Here is a 12,267-nt window from a genome sequence, read left to right as displayed (position 1 = left end):
TTTCTTTGAAAGCATGAGAATTAGGAGTAGAAAATGTGGGACAGAGAATTGCTATATTTCTCTGTGACATTTTTAGTACTGTTTAATATTACAAGAAGGGCGAATGTAAGTTAATAAAAACAAAAAAAAAATAATTGGCAAGTGATGAAAATTGGAAAAAGCATATATTATCAAGAAAAATAGTACAGATCATATACATTCAAGCAAATAAATCATATTCCCTAGGAATATGCAAAATGTGCTTTTATCCACAACTGGGTTGACTCCTGGCATCTTTTGCTGGTCCTAGAAACATTTGAATTTTCTATTCAGGTATATATTTTCTGAAAATAGGACATCACAACTAAAGATTAGGTGACCATCAGAATTGATTTGTTAAAGTATTAAAGATCTTCACAAGGAAGTTAACAGAGACCGGAAGCACAATGAGTGATATTGAGAAAATGATCTGCAAAGGGAAAAAATAAAGCATATCTTTGAAACTGGAGCTTGGGAATAGGAGAAATGACAGCACTGAAAATTGCAAAGCAATGGATGCGTAAACCTGTATTATATAAAGAGTCAAAAACTGGGGCTGTGAATTTGACTACTGACTGTGTCTGCAGCAATGGAGGTTAAAACTAGGACCTTGATCAAATTTCAAAGAAGGCAAGAAGAACCTTCTTGAAGTGATCACTGGCTTGGTGGGGTTTTTAATTCCCAGACTGGGATGGTTCAGTAAATATTGTTGGTGATTATCTATTACTTTTCTGGTGCTGTGGCTGCAAAGCATCTGGTAATATAAAGTTAATATGAATCAGTGATTTATATTTTCATGATTACTTAATGGGTAACTAAACAGGATGTTTAACTATATATGCAAATTAATTGATGAACCAGTCTCCCTTTTCAAATGACCTCTGTTTTGTATTCATATAGAATGATCTTGATTTCTGAAAAGATTTAACATTGTATGGTATTTGGATTGTGTAGAATAGGGTGAATTTTAATGAAAATCATTTATCATCTTCAGAACTTAGCCAATACGTGTTCAAGTCAAGCCTGTTACTCTCTCACCAATTGCAGCATGTTGCAATGGAACGACACATTGAACATTAAGAAAATGCCATCAACACAATACAATTTTGTTGATAACAATAATGTTGACCAATCTATAAAATGATGGTTATTACTAATCATTTGTAGCCCAAGCTTTATAGTGATAATGATAATAAAAATCACTTGCTGTACACCTTCTGTGCTCCAAGTTTTGTGTTATACATTCTCTCCAATTTTCTTGAAAACCTACTCAGGTTACTCTACTCTATGCATATAAAAATTGAAGTTGGGTGAAAAGGTCAATGATTATATGAAAACGTGGCTATATGACTGGTATGCATAGCAGCACAAAATTCTAACTCAAGTGTCCTCCCTTGAAGTTGTAATTTTCCTCCATTGATCTCATGGTTTGCTGTCTTTAAAACTCAATTTCCTGTTGCAATGTCATAATATATCATAAGATAATTAAACATATATATATATATATATATATATATTATACCAATATTGCATAAAACTTTCATAATATAACTTAACTGATGAATGAATTATTTAATTCTTTTTAATATGCAATGCAATGGACCCTTGACATCCATTAGTTATGTATAAGAACTAAACATAATAGTTATCTTCCTTGATTGAATATTATTTTGTACATGCTGGAACAGAGGTTAAGAAAAATTAAAGTTGGAAGGTAAACAATTTAAGAGACAGCATGTGAGGGAGTGAAGCTCAGTGTAATAAATTTCAATGTCCTTCTTTAAAATACTATGCTGTCAAAGATAGAGAAGAGAGTGTTCCCTAGCAAAGTATGGAGACAAGAAGCACAAAGACAATTATATAGACAAGACCAGTGTAGAATATAGTGTTGGAGGATGTAAATAAGGGATTATTTAACTACTATTTGGTTAGTGTTATATCATGTGTTCTGTATAGTATTTTACATGACATTTTGTTCAATATTCACAACTCTAAACATGGGATACTATTCAGAGAATAACAACTCTTGTACAAATTTATTTGCACTTGAGAAGTTATAATGGCTCAAAAGGACTGAAAGGTAAGTTCTTGCTCAGGTAGTATTATTGAACCAATAAACAGGCAGGGCACTTGTCTTCCATGTGGTCATTCAGGGATCCAAAGCAAGGTTTTTCATTTTAAAAATATGATGAACTATCCCATCCTTGGTCTATACCCAAAGGACTTAAAAACAGCATATTACAAGGAACAGCAACATCAATGTTTATTGCAGCAAAATTCACTATAGCTAAACTATGAAACCAAGCTAGGTGACCTTCAGAAGATGAATGGATAAAGAAAATGTAGTATATATAGACAATGGAATATTACTCAGCAATAAAAGAGAATAAAGTCATGGCATTTGCAGGTAAATGAATGGAGTTGGAGAATATAATGCTAAGTGAAGTTAGCCAATACCAAAACACCAAATGCCAAACACTTTCTCTGATATAAGGAGGCTGATTTATAGTGAGTTGGGAGGGGGAGCATGGGAAGATTAGATGAACTCTAGATAGGGCAAAGGGGAGGTAGGGGAAGGATGGGGCAAGGCGGGTAAAAAAGATAGTGAAATGAGATGGACATCATTACCCTAAGTCATGTATGAAAACATGAATGGTGTGAGTATACTTGTACACAACCAGAAATATGAAAAATTGTGCTCTATATGTGTAATATGAATTGTAATGCATTCTGCTGTCATATAACAAAATAAAAAAAATAAAATATTTAAAAAATCACTCTTGCAGATGGAAATGCATATTATGCTGAGTCTATTATTACACATTGTATATGTGTATTAAATTACCTTAATAGGCCCCATAAAGATGGAGCATCAATAACAAATTACAAAAGAAAAATCTAGTTGTATTGTCTTACAGTTTGGGAAGTTAGAAGTCTCAAATGGATCTTACTAGGCTAAATTCAAGGTATGGAAAGGGCTCTATTCTTTGTTGGAGGCTCTGGGTGAGAATCAGTTTCCCTGTCTTTTTCAGTTTATACAATTTTCCTTCATTTTCACATTTATTATTCTTTCTGTCTTCAAAGGTAGAAATGGCTAGAATCATTCTGACATTTATTGCTCTGACCTCTTCTTCAATTTTTAAGGACTCTTGCAGTTATTTTGACAGGGGCTCTTCTGCTTTAAGCACTGTTTTTTTTTTTTTTTTTTTTTTTTTTTTTGAGCCTGCTGGATAATCCAGGATAATCTCCCCCATCCTAAAGTCAGCTGATTAATCAGCTTAATGTTATCTACAACTTTGATTACCCCTTGCCATATAATCTAAAATAGTGGCAGAGTTCATAATTTAGAATACGGACATCTTTGGAAGGTCACTGTTCTACTGTTCTGCTATGGTACTGAACCCTACTGTATTCTAAGCAGTCTATTGTTGTCACTCTTTTATTTTGTCCCTAAAAAGAGGTAAAGTTTTACTGCCTTCAGAAAAACTGAATCTATGCTTCAAAGGAAATGTAAAATACAGGTGGAGAGGAAGAATGAGAGGAGTACTTGGGTGGAAGAAATATTTGAAGAAATTGAAAAGAAAAAGTCACTGTGCAGCAATAGGTAGGGTATGGAGTGATCAAGGATCCAGAATTCTTTTTTTTTTTTTTTTATGCCTGAGGCTGCTGCATTACTGGGATTATTTTTTTTCTTTTTTTTTATTGGTTGTTCAAAACATTACAAAGCTCATGATATATTATCTTTCATACATTTGACTCAAGTGGGTTACTCTGAAGACAAAGGAATTGAAGAAAATGCACAGGCTCCAGAAGTTGGTTCTGTTGGTATAGTCAGGGAAACAGAAATAAAAAGAAAAATATCATTTTTCAAAAAGTTTACAAGCCAGGTGTAGTGGCATATGCCTGTAATTGCAGCTTCTTAGAGGGCTGGGGCAGGAGGATTGCAAGTTTGACATAGTCAGGAAATTTAGAAAGACCCTGACTCAAAATAAAAATAAAAAGGATGTTGCTCAGTAGCACAGCACTTGTGCAACTAGCACAAGAAAAAGACCTGGGATTTGATTCCGTGTGTGTGTGTGTGTGTGTGTGTGTGTGTGTGTGTGTGTGTGCACGCACACACACACACACAAATTACATGCAATATAAAATAAATTGACCTTTTGTTTTTTAAATTTGGAAAATATTATGATAAGAATATCTACCATACACTGACATCTTTTCTTTATGAAGCTCATTAAAGATATCAGTCTGCAAAGAAATCATTAGTGTTCCAAGTTTAAAGACACAGAACTAAGATCAAAGTCAGTTGGTCTTAAATTTGAGTAAACAAAACTAGTAGATATTAGACTTGAGCTTTTTGACCAAAAATATATGAAACTAAGTACTTATACTAGATAGTCAGGATAAATATTGGGAACTTCCATAAGTTTTCTCAGTCTATTAGAGTCTAAAATTCAAAATCTCTTGTGGGGTCACATCAAACCTAGCTGGGGGTATTTAGCACAATTAGTCCCTTAGATTTTTTTTTCTTAGATTGTTGATTGACAAGATCCAATAATAAATAGCATATAGAATTAAAAATATGGGCATTTTAAAGCTGAATACTTGAATATATTTGCAAAACATAGTAGGAGAGCTCACTTTATAGTTCTGCAATGGTCTCATTTGTATTTTGAATGGCAGGTACCCTCCCAACATTTCTGCAGGTCAGTGTGAGATTCTTCTACCTGTCCTAAATACAGAAAGGAATAAATTACATTTGCAGTCCTGTGGAAATAATTATATTTTCAAGGTCACAATCAATCATCATAAACTCAGTACCTTCCCCTTGGGAGAAGAATGATTCAAATCCCTGATGCATTGCTTTTGTCATTTGAAAAAAAAATGTCCCAAATGATATAGCCAGTTATGAAGCAATCTGCATGGTGAAAATTCATTGTATTCTTTTGAGTCCCTACTTTGAGTTTTTGTTGCAGAAAAAAAAAACCCAGCAATAATGGCAATGACACTAATATATATAATTATTATTTTTCTGCTTTTAATTATATAGAAACCTTATTTATATTCAGTTTCTTTTTTAGTTCTGGTAATAGTCTACTTTGATTCAGAGCAATAATTGTCATCATTTTTTTAATAATAGGCATAGATAGTGAGGAGGTTTAGAACATTCTCCAATATTGGTCTTTCAATAAGACAAGAGCTGAAAATCAAACCCAGTACCCAGGGGCAGGAAGAAACTCCTATGTTGGTGAATATTTATTATTTAATCCTGCCTAGAAAGTATAAAAAAGATGTTGTCTTTCCAAATAGTTTTGTAAAAAGCCATGGGATAGAGACTCGTCAGCTTAGAGCAGGTTACAATCCATTTTTAAAAAGTTACTGAGATTCTGACTGTCAGGGCTAGAACAGGTATCCACTCACACCTAGAGCCAGAGTGTACAGCTGTGCCAAGGATTTAAAGCAAGGAGAAGTACATTTTAATGGCATTAGTAGAAAAGGGAATGAATGATGAGCAGGCACCAAGCAATAGATAGATTGGCTCCATAGAAACCTAGAGAAAAATAGTTATTGAGTGCTTACTATATGCTAAGATAACATTATAACTGTTTTCCATAAAATAATTCAGTTAAATATTACAACAATCTTATCATCATAGCATTTGAATATATTCTCTCAAATTCCACAAGAGATGCTGCCTAGCTCATGTGTTCTAAGTATCTGAACCAAGTATCTGATATATCTAATACTTAGATATATCTAATATATATCTAAATTATATATATATATATATTAGATCTATCTATCTAAATATTATATATATTAGATCTATATCTAATATATAGATATATCTAAAATATATAATAATTTAGATATATTAAAAATATATCTAAATATACAGGGAATACACTAGCTATTGAGCAAACCCAAGAGAATAATATTGTAGGTAAGATGAGGAGACATCTGAACACAGAGTAGCAGAGGAGGTAGGAGAGAAAGAGGAAGAAAGAGAGACCTGGAGCAATCCAGTTTTTCTTGATAAAGTGTAGATTGAATACATGGTCTTTCTCTCTTGTTGAGAAGCACTTACATTTTGATGGTATCCAAAAACCTGGCCAATAAATCTCTTTAACATGGCTCAGAATTATCCTTCAGCACTCTCTCTTCTTCTTCATTCAATAGAGGTTTGTCTTGGTGCATTAAAGGTTACTATAATAAAATACCATGGACCATAGTTTATAAATAACAAAAAATTCTTTTTCATAGTTCGCAAGTCCAGAAAGTCCAAAACAAGGCATAGTGACAGGGACTTACTGGCTCACAGATCATACCTTCTTCTTGTGTCCTCACATAGTAGAAGGGCAAGGGTCCTCTTTTAGAAGTATTAATTTCATTCATTGCTCCACTCCCTTGACCTACTCTCCTTCCAAAGCCCTCATCTCCTAATACATAAATGCCAGGGAAACTGTATCAACATAGGAATTTACTGGCATGCTGTTTTATTCTGAATAATGCTTTTTCCCCCTTTTCCATTGCATTTTTTTGAATGAGAGAGGTGCAATGGACTGAACGTCTGTGTCCTTCCAAAGTTCATATGTGGAAAACTTAATCCCCAGATGATGCATTTAACATTGAGTTTCGTTCACTCCAAGCTCTCATGACTGGGGTCCATCACCTAGGCTTGTGCCCCCTTGGCTGCTTTCTCACACCTGATTCCCCAGCCAGCTTCTACTCATTTTTTGCATCTTAAATACAAAGTCCCTAATGGGCTTTAAATTAAATTCCCTATCTCTAAGCTCTCCAAGCCCCTTGAATCTGCCCACAAGCTCAACTCACACGTTATTCTGAGTCCTTGGTTAATGTTTGCCTTTGCTGATATACAAAAACCTCTATGAGGAGTATTTTCCAGTTTCTGGCTGCAGGATTGCAGGTGTTAGTTCCAGAATTTCGTGTTCCCCCCTCTTTCCCTTCTATTTCTAGTTCTAATAGCTTCATTAGTGGCAAATCTATGTATCCAAGTAATCCCTCTCCTCCCTCCACAAACACAGACACCAACACATACCTCACCTCCAAACAGCACTTCTCAGTTAAGAAGGAGCAGGGGAACAGTGATGTGGGCTGAAGGTCTGGGGGAGCCTCTGCTCCTGCCTCCTGTGGATTCCCCTATCAGGAGGGAAGACCCAGCAGTACTAGCAAAGCCCTTGTCAATTGCGTACAGCAACATGGGCTGATTAACCCACACTAAGACGAAGCAGGTGCTTGAGTGAAGAACCGAGTGGTGGCAACAATAAATAAAAACAAAGAAGAATATGTCTAGTCCTTTCTACCTCTAAAGATCTTTCTCCAGCTTTACCCACCAAAAACACAGGAAAAAGAGCAAGGCAGATAGAAAGCATTCTGGTCTTTATTTCAGGACACTGTGTAGTTCTGAATATCACCCATTTTTTTTTCTTTTTCCTCAACAATCTCTTGACTGAAGGAACTGAAAGGCTCTAAATGTTCCTTTCCTCCCCAAATCCATATATTGAAACCTTAATACTAAAGTGATGATTTTCAAAGATGCAGGTTTTAGGAGGTAATTGGGTTATAAGGGTGGAGCCCTCAGGAATGGAATTAGAGCCACAAGCTGTCCACGAAGCTAGCTAGATTTCTCTCTGCTGTGTGAGAATCGAATGAGAAATCAGTAATTTTCAAACAGTAAGAGAACCCTCACCAGAACATAACCGTGCCAGCACCCTGACCTCAGAGTCCAGCCTCCATGACACTAAGAAATAAGTTTATGTTGATTCTAAGCTACCCCATTTATGTTATTTTGTTATCATAGTGCAAAAGACAGGAGCTATATTGTGAAGCCCAATAATCCTGTAGATAAGCATGTATAACTTTGATTTATAGCTAAGCATGGACCCAGAATCCCGTAATACAGAATTGCCTCAAGGTTTGGAGAAGGTGGTGTGGTTTGGAACATACTCATAGTCAAGATGATGTTGAGGCCCATGGAAACGTGTGTGGGAGAGGAGAATTGGGAGGAGTTTCTGATTGGATTTGGGCTTCCAGTAGAGAATTCAGTAGGTTGAGGAAGTGGGAACAGTTTGGTTTCAGACATTATCAAAAAGTGAGGTCGATTTAATAACTGGGTATCAAAATAGATTTTATGTAGGAAGCAGAGGAGTAAAATGGAATTGGAATTGCTATACTAAAGTAGCAGCGATCGCCTGAAGGCAATTTTCATCAGGAGAAGAGGATGCCCAGTTCCTGAGTTTCACATTCGCCTGTCATGGTAGTGGTCATGAAGACCCTTGCCTATATCTTAGACACACACAGTGGAGGGCTACAGTTTTCGCCCAGTCTGAGTATTATTTATGTTCTATTGTGAATGCTGCACTCTGTGTTTACAGGGCTGTTTTTCACTTCCTCCATTGTTCAGATATAAATGACTAATCTCCCTGATCTTAAATCTTGTTTTCTCTCCCTTCTCGGACCTCGGGGTGCAATCTTACCACTGTAATGTGGTAAGAACTTACCCTTCAGTACTAGAGGGAAAGGAGTAAAATGGAATAAGTCCAGACAAAGCAATCCCCTTGACAGACCACTAAACCCTGAGCATGCCTCAGGAAGAACACAGAGAGGAGATGTCCTACTTCCCTCCATACAAAAGAAATTTGGCCTCTTATTATTCTCTGAACATGGAAGAGGGGAGTGGAAGATATCTCACTGCTCCACCACTTTTAAGGCACTTACTGAATGTGTTCCAGCAAATGTCTCAGAGTCTGGTCCTGCCTCCCTTAGGGAAAGCCAGTGAAAGAATAGAGACAGGTCTGGCTCAAAATGGGAAATGGCATCTTTTAGTAATACTTGACTCAGAATATGATAGAAAGGATGAGCCCCTAAAATACTTGTTGACTTTATGAAATTAAAAAACTGAAAGAAAGAAAAAGTTTTAGTGTATTGCTATCTGTGACAGAAGAACATCCTGTTTAAGGACATGTGCTTTGGAGACAGAAAACACAGAATCGATTTCTACTTCCATTATCAACTTTCAGGTCATATTGGACAAGTGACTGATAGTCATTTTCAAATGTCTGCTCATAAGATTGTTGAAAGAACTAAATAAAACAGGATATGTGGTTTTAAGAATAGTTCCTGACATGCATTGAGTACATGTTCAGTGGTACTCATGGGCAGACTTATGGAAAACACCAGCAGGAAGAGTTTCTTAATAGGGATGGCATATTTAGCCAAAGGTTTCTATATTTTTATTGAGATGTAATTTTCTGGGCATGTGCCTTAGTATCTAAAATTTAGAGCTGTACAAATAGAATTAGATAACTATTTGTCTCTCTTATTAATAGTAAGGCTATCGTGATAATTTTATGCATTATCCCATTCTATTTAGCATGCATGTTTTGAATGCCTTCCCTCTATCGAAAAAGATGAATGAAACTGGAAATTAAAGATGAAAACATGGTCTCTAGCCTTATGTAACTCTCAGACATCATTTGTATTTAGTATTGGTACTTTGATATATAATTCACATTATTAACATATAATTGAAGATGTTTTAGGAAACATCTGATGTCTATAGAGTGGTCAGTGAGAATGATGTGCTGACAAAGTTAGTACTGGTAAAGAGCACTGGAAAGAAAAAAGAAAATTAAGGTGGTGTTTTCTGCATAGAAGATTAGATGATTTATTACCCATGTTATGAGCATACTAAGAGAAGTGCTTTGTTAGCAGTTTTAAAAGAAAGAGCCTTTATTGCAGTATTGAAGTATATTCGTGTCTTACTTAGGATCAAGACATCACATTTATCCATCTCTGAATGTTTTTGCCAATCTCGAAATTGTAAGGAACATTCAATTATTGAAAATTTATATTTTGCATAAGGCTCAAAACAAATCATCTCAAAACAAATCATCTTCAGGGATAGGTGATTCCAATTTTTACTAAAAATATCATCAGAATGTTCTCTTGTCCTTTGGTTTCCAAGATTTTTGTTTGCTTATCCAATCAAAATTTAATATTTTGATGACTAAAGTAAATTGATGTCTTACAAGGCAATCTTTTTTTAATTTATTTTTGGTAACATCTGTTAAAGAGACAGCATAACAGTTTGAAAATAGCAAAAATGCCACAAACTTATGGTTAGAAATACAAGTTCAAACTTTTCTCTACCAATAACTTATTAAATTAACTTGGTCAAGTCACTTAATCTCTCTGATCTAAGTTTCCTAAAATGTAAAGAAGAAAAGGATTAATTAAATTTCTCTCATAAGAAAATTGTAAAAGCTGAAACATCCAGGTGTTCTGAATATGAGAATTTTTCATAAGTTAGCAAAAGGCATTTAACTTCATGATACAAAGTCCAAATGTTTTGGGTACGCTGTGTTGTCAACAACTCATCTGGATAAAGGATATATGCAAGCTTCTGACTATTTGCTGCTGTTGGTAGATTGAAATCAATACAGCATTTAAACTTTATTGATTTTTATCTCAGATTTAAGGGCTACCTGTAAATAAAATACATTGAAACTGAGCTGAAAATATATAATCTTACACTGCACAAAGATGTTCAGACTAAGTCTGATTTAGAGATTATGTTTAGTGAAGATATAAAAGTTTGTGTTTCATCTGTACCTCATGTTAAGTATCTATTTCTTAAATTATGAAAATAGTGTGAACACTAACTTCCATCTACCAAAGACTCACTTTACAGTAGAAGCTGTTTCTAAATCATCTTTAATTTTAAGAATAACCTTGCAATATAGGTATCACTCGTTTATTTTTATAGATAAATGAGTTAAAAAGATAATATGTGGTTGGTAATGGTTTGACTCGATCTCTGAACCCAGGTTAGTGGATCTAAAATTTTCTTCAACATTCATGGAACATACTTCCTCTTTACCATAGTTTACTTGAGGAAGCAGGGAAGGGGTTTTGTCTTGAAAGATATTCCCCCTCCTCACTGATTAGTCAAGTCACTGAGGCCCCCCTCACATGCTCTCAGGAGCCCCTTCCCTTGAATATGGCCAGTGAGTAAGAGAATGCGAGTGAGGCGCAGTGATTCTGAGGATGGTCTGGGAGAAGCCTGGCCACACCTCTGAGGGCTTTCTTGGAATGCTTCCTTGAAGAGAATGTTCCTCCCCTTGATCGTTGTCTTTCTAGCTGGATGGTCTGTCCCCGAGCATATCCACTGCCAAGTTACCAGTTGAGATCATGACCACCCTGATTCCTGCCAATGCCAAACTGATGAAGTCCTAGATTCCTCAACTCTTTTTCAAAAAAAAAAAAAAAATAGAAGTGTGCATGATTCCTTCTCACAGAAACAAGGTCCCTGTCTGCAAGATGCTCCTCATGGAGTGGACCAAGACCCAGACTTATTGACAGACAATTTAGAATGGAGATGAGGAAGATTCTGAGAAAGACTTCAGGTAGAGAGTGCAGTACATGTGTGCCTGTTAGCTAAGAGAGCTTGTGGACTTTGTGCAAAAACAAGTAGTTTCCTGTGCATAAAGCTCAGCATGGGAATGGGGAGAGAGGTGCAAGACGAGCTGAGGTGAGAAGGCAAGTGGAGGGAGTACTGCAAAGACTTTATATACTTAAGGAGAAGCAAAAAAAAAAAAAAAAGGAAGAAGAAAGAAAGAAAATCAATAACCATATAAAGGAACACAACACTACATTTAATAGGGAAAGTTTTGTTAAACTCCAAAAATGTTCTGGGTTTGAGTTCAAAAGAATTTTCTCAATCCAGAGACACTAAGGTTAATTCTTTGGGATACAAAGCTGATAAACATCATTCTTCTTTCTTTGGCTCTAACAAGAAAAGGGGCAGTATTAAGTGAAATCAAATTTTAAAAACTGTTCAGAGAATAATATTCTAGTTACTTTGCAAAGGTATGAGTGAATCAGCATAGATATTTACAGAGTTTATAGTTCAAATAAAGCAAATACTAGGAAGCAGTCAGAGAGTATGGGAAAATCATGTGTGTAAATAATTTCCTTATATGAAAACATCCAAAATTAACTTCATGCACATGTATTTAGCCTTAGCACTTCTCTACGCTCCTTACACCAATAAATTTTCAACAATTTATAGTATATGTAATATAGGTATTATTTAATTTATGTTTGCGCTCCTTTTGAGGACCAAGAAACTGAAGTATAACAAACACAAGTAAACTGTTCAGTGTTTTGCAGAATATCATTAACTGGTGGAACCTGAATTCAAACTCATTTTAATTCTAAACTTTT

General features: G+C 35.3%; 1 long non-coding RNA gene across 8 annotated transcripts in view; it reads right to left on the bottom strand.

Annotated features, from left to right (window-relative positions):
• The window catches only part of LOC110597526 (uncharacterized), a 118,397-nt gene extending 111,074 nt beyond the window's left edge, over positions 1-7,323 (bottom strand). For 2 of the 8 annotated variants that reach the window (XR_013425721.1, XR_002483277.3), the window contains exons 1-2: positions 7,079-7,311; positions 6,107-6,225 (exon numbers count right to left, since the gene is read on the bottom strand). This is a non-coding gene — a long non-coding RNA (uncharacterized LOC110597526). Of the gene's footprint in view, positions 1-4,659; positions 4,751-6,106; positions 6,226-6,330; positions 7,027-7,078 lie in introns of those variants that run through there. The other 6 variants (XR_013425717.1, XR_013425722.1, XR_013425718.1 and 3 more) reach the window with 6 other exon arrangements.
• Between the last annotated feature and the right edge of the window lie 4,944 nt (positions 7,324-12,267).

Source organism: Ictidomys tridecemlineatus, chromosome 9 (assembly GCF_052094955.1).
Source record: "Ictidomys tridecemlineatus isolate mIctTri1 chromosome 9, mIctTri1.hap1, whole genome shotgun sequence".
In the NCBI taxonomy this organism is placed as follows: domain Eukaryota; kingdom Metazoa; phylum Chordata; class Mammalia; order Rodentia; family Sciuridae; genus Ictidomys; species Ictidomys tridecemlineatus.
The sequence above is the reverse complement of the archived record's forward strand: the minus strand, read 5'-3'. Positions and strand labels throughout refer to the sequence as shown.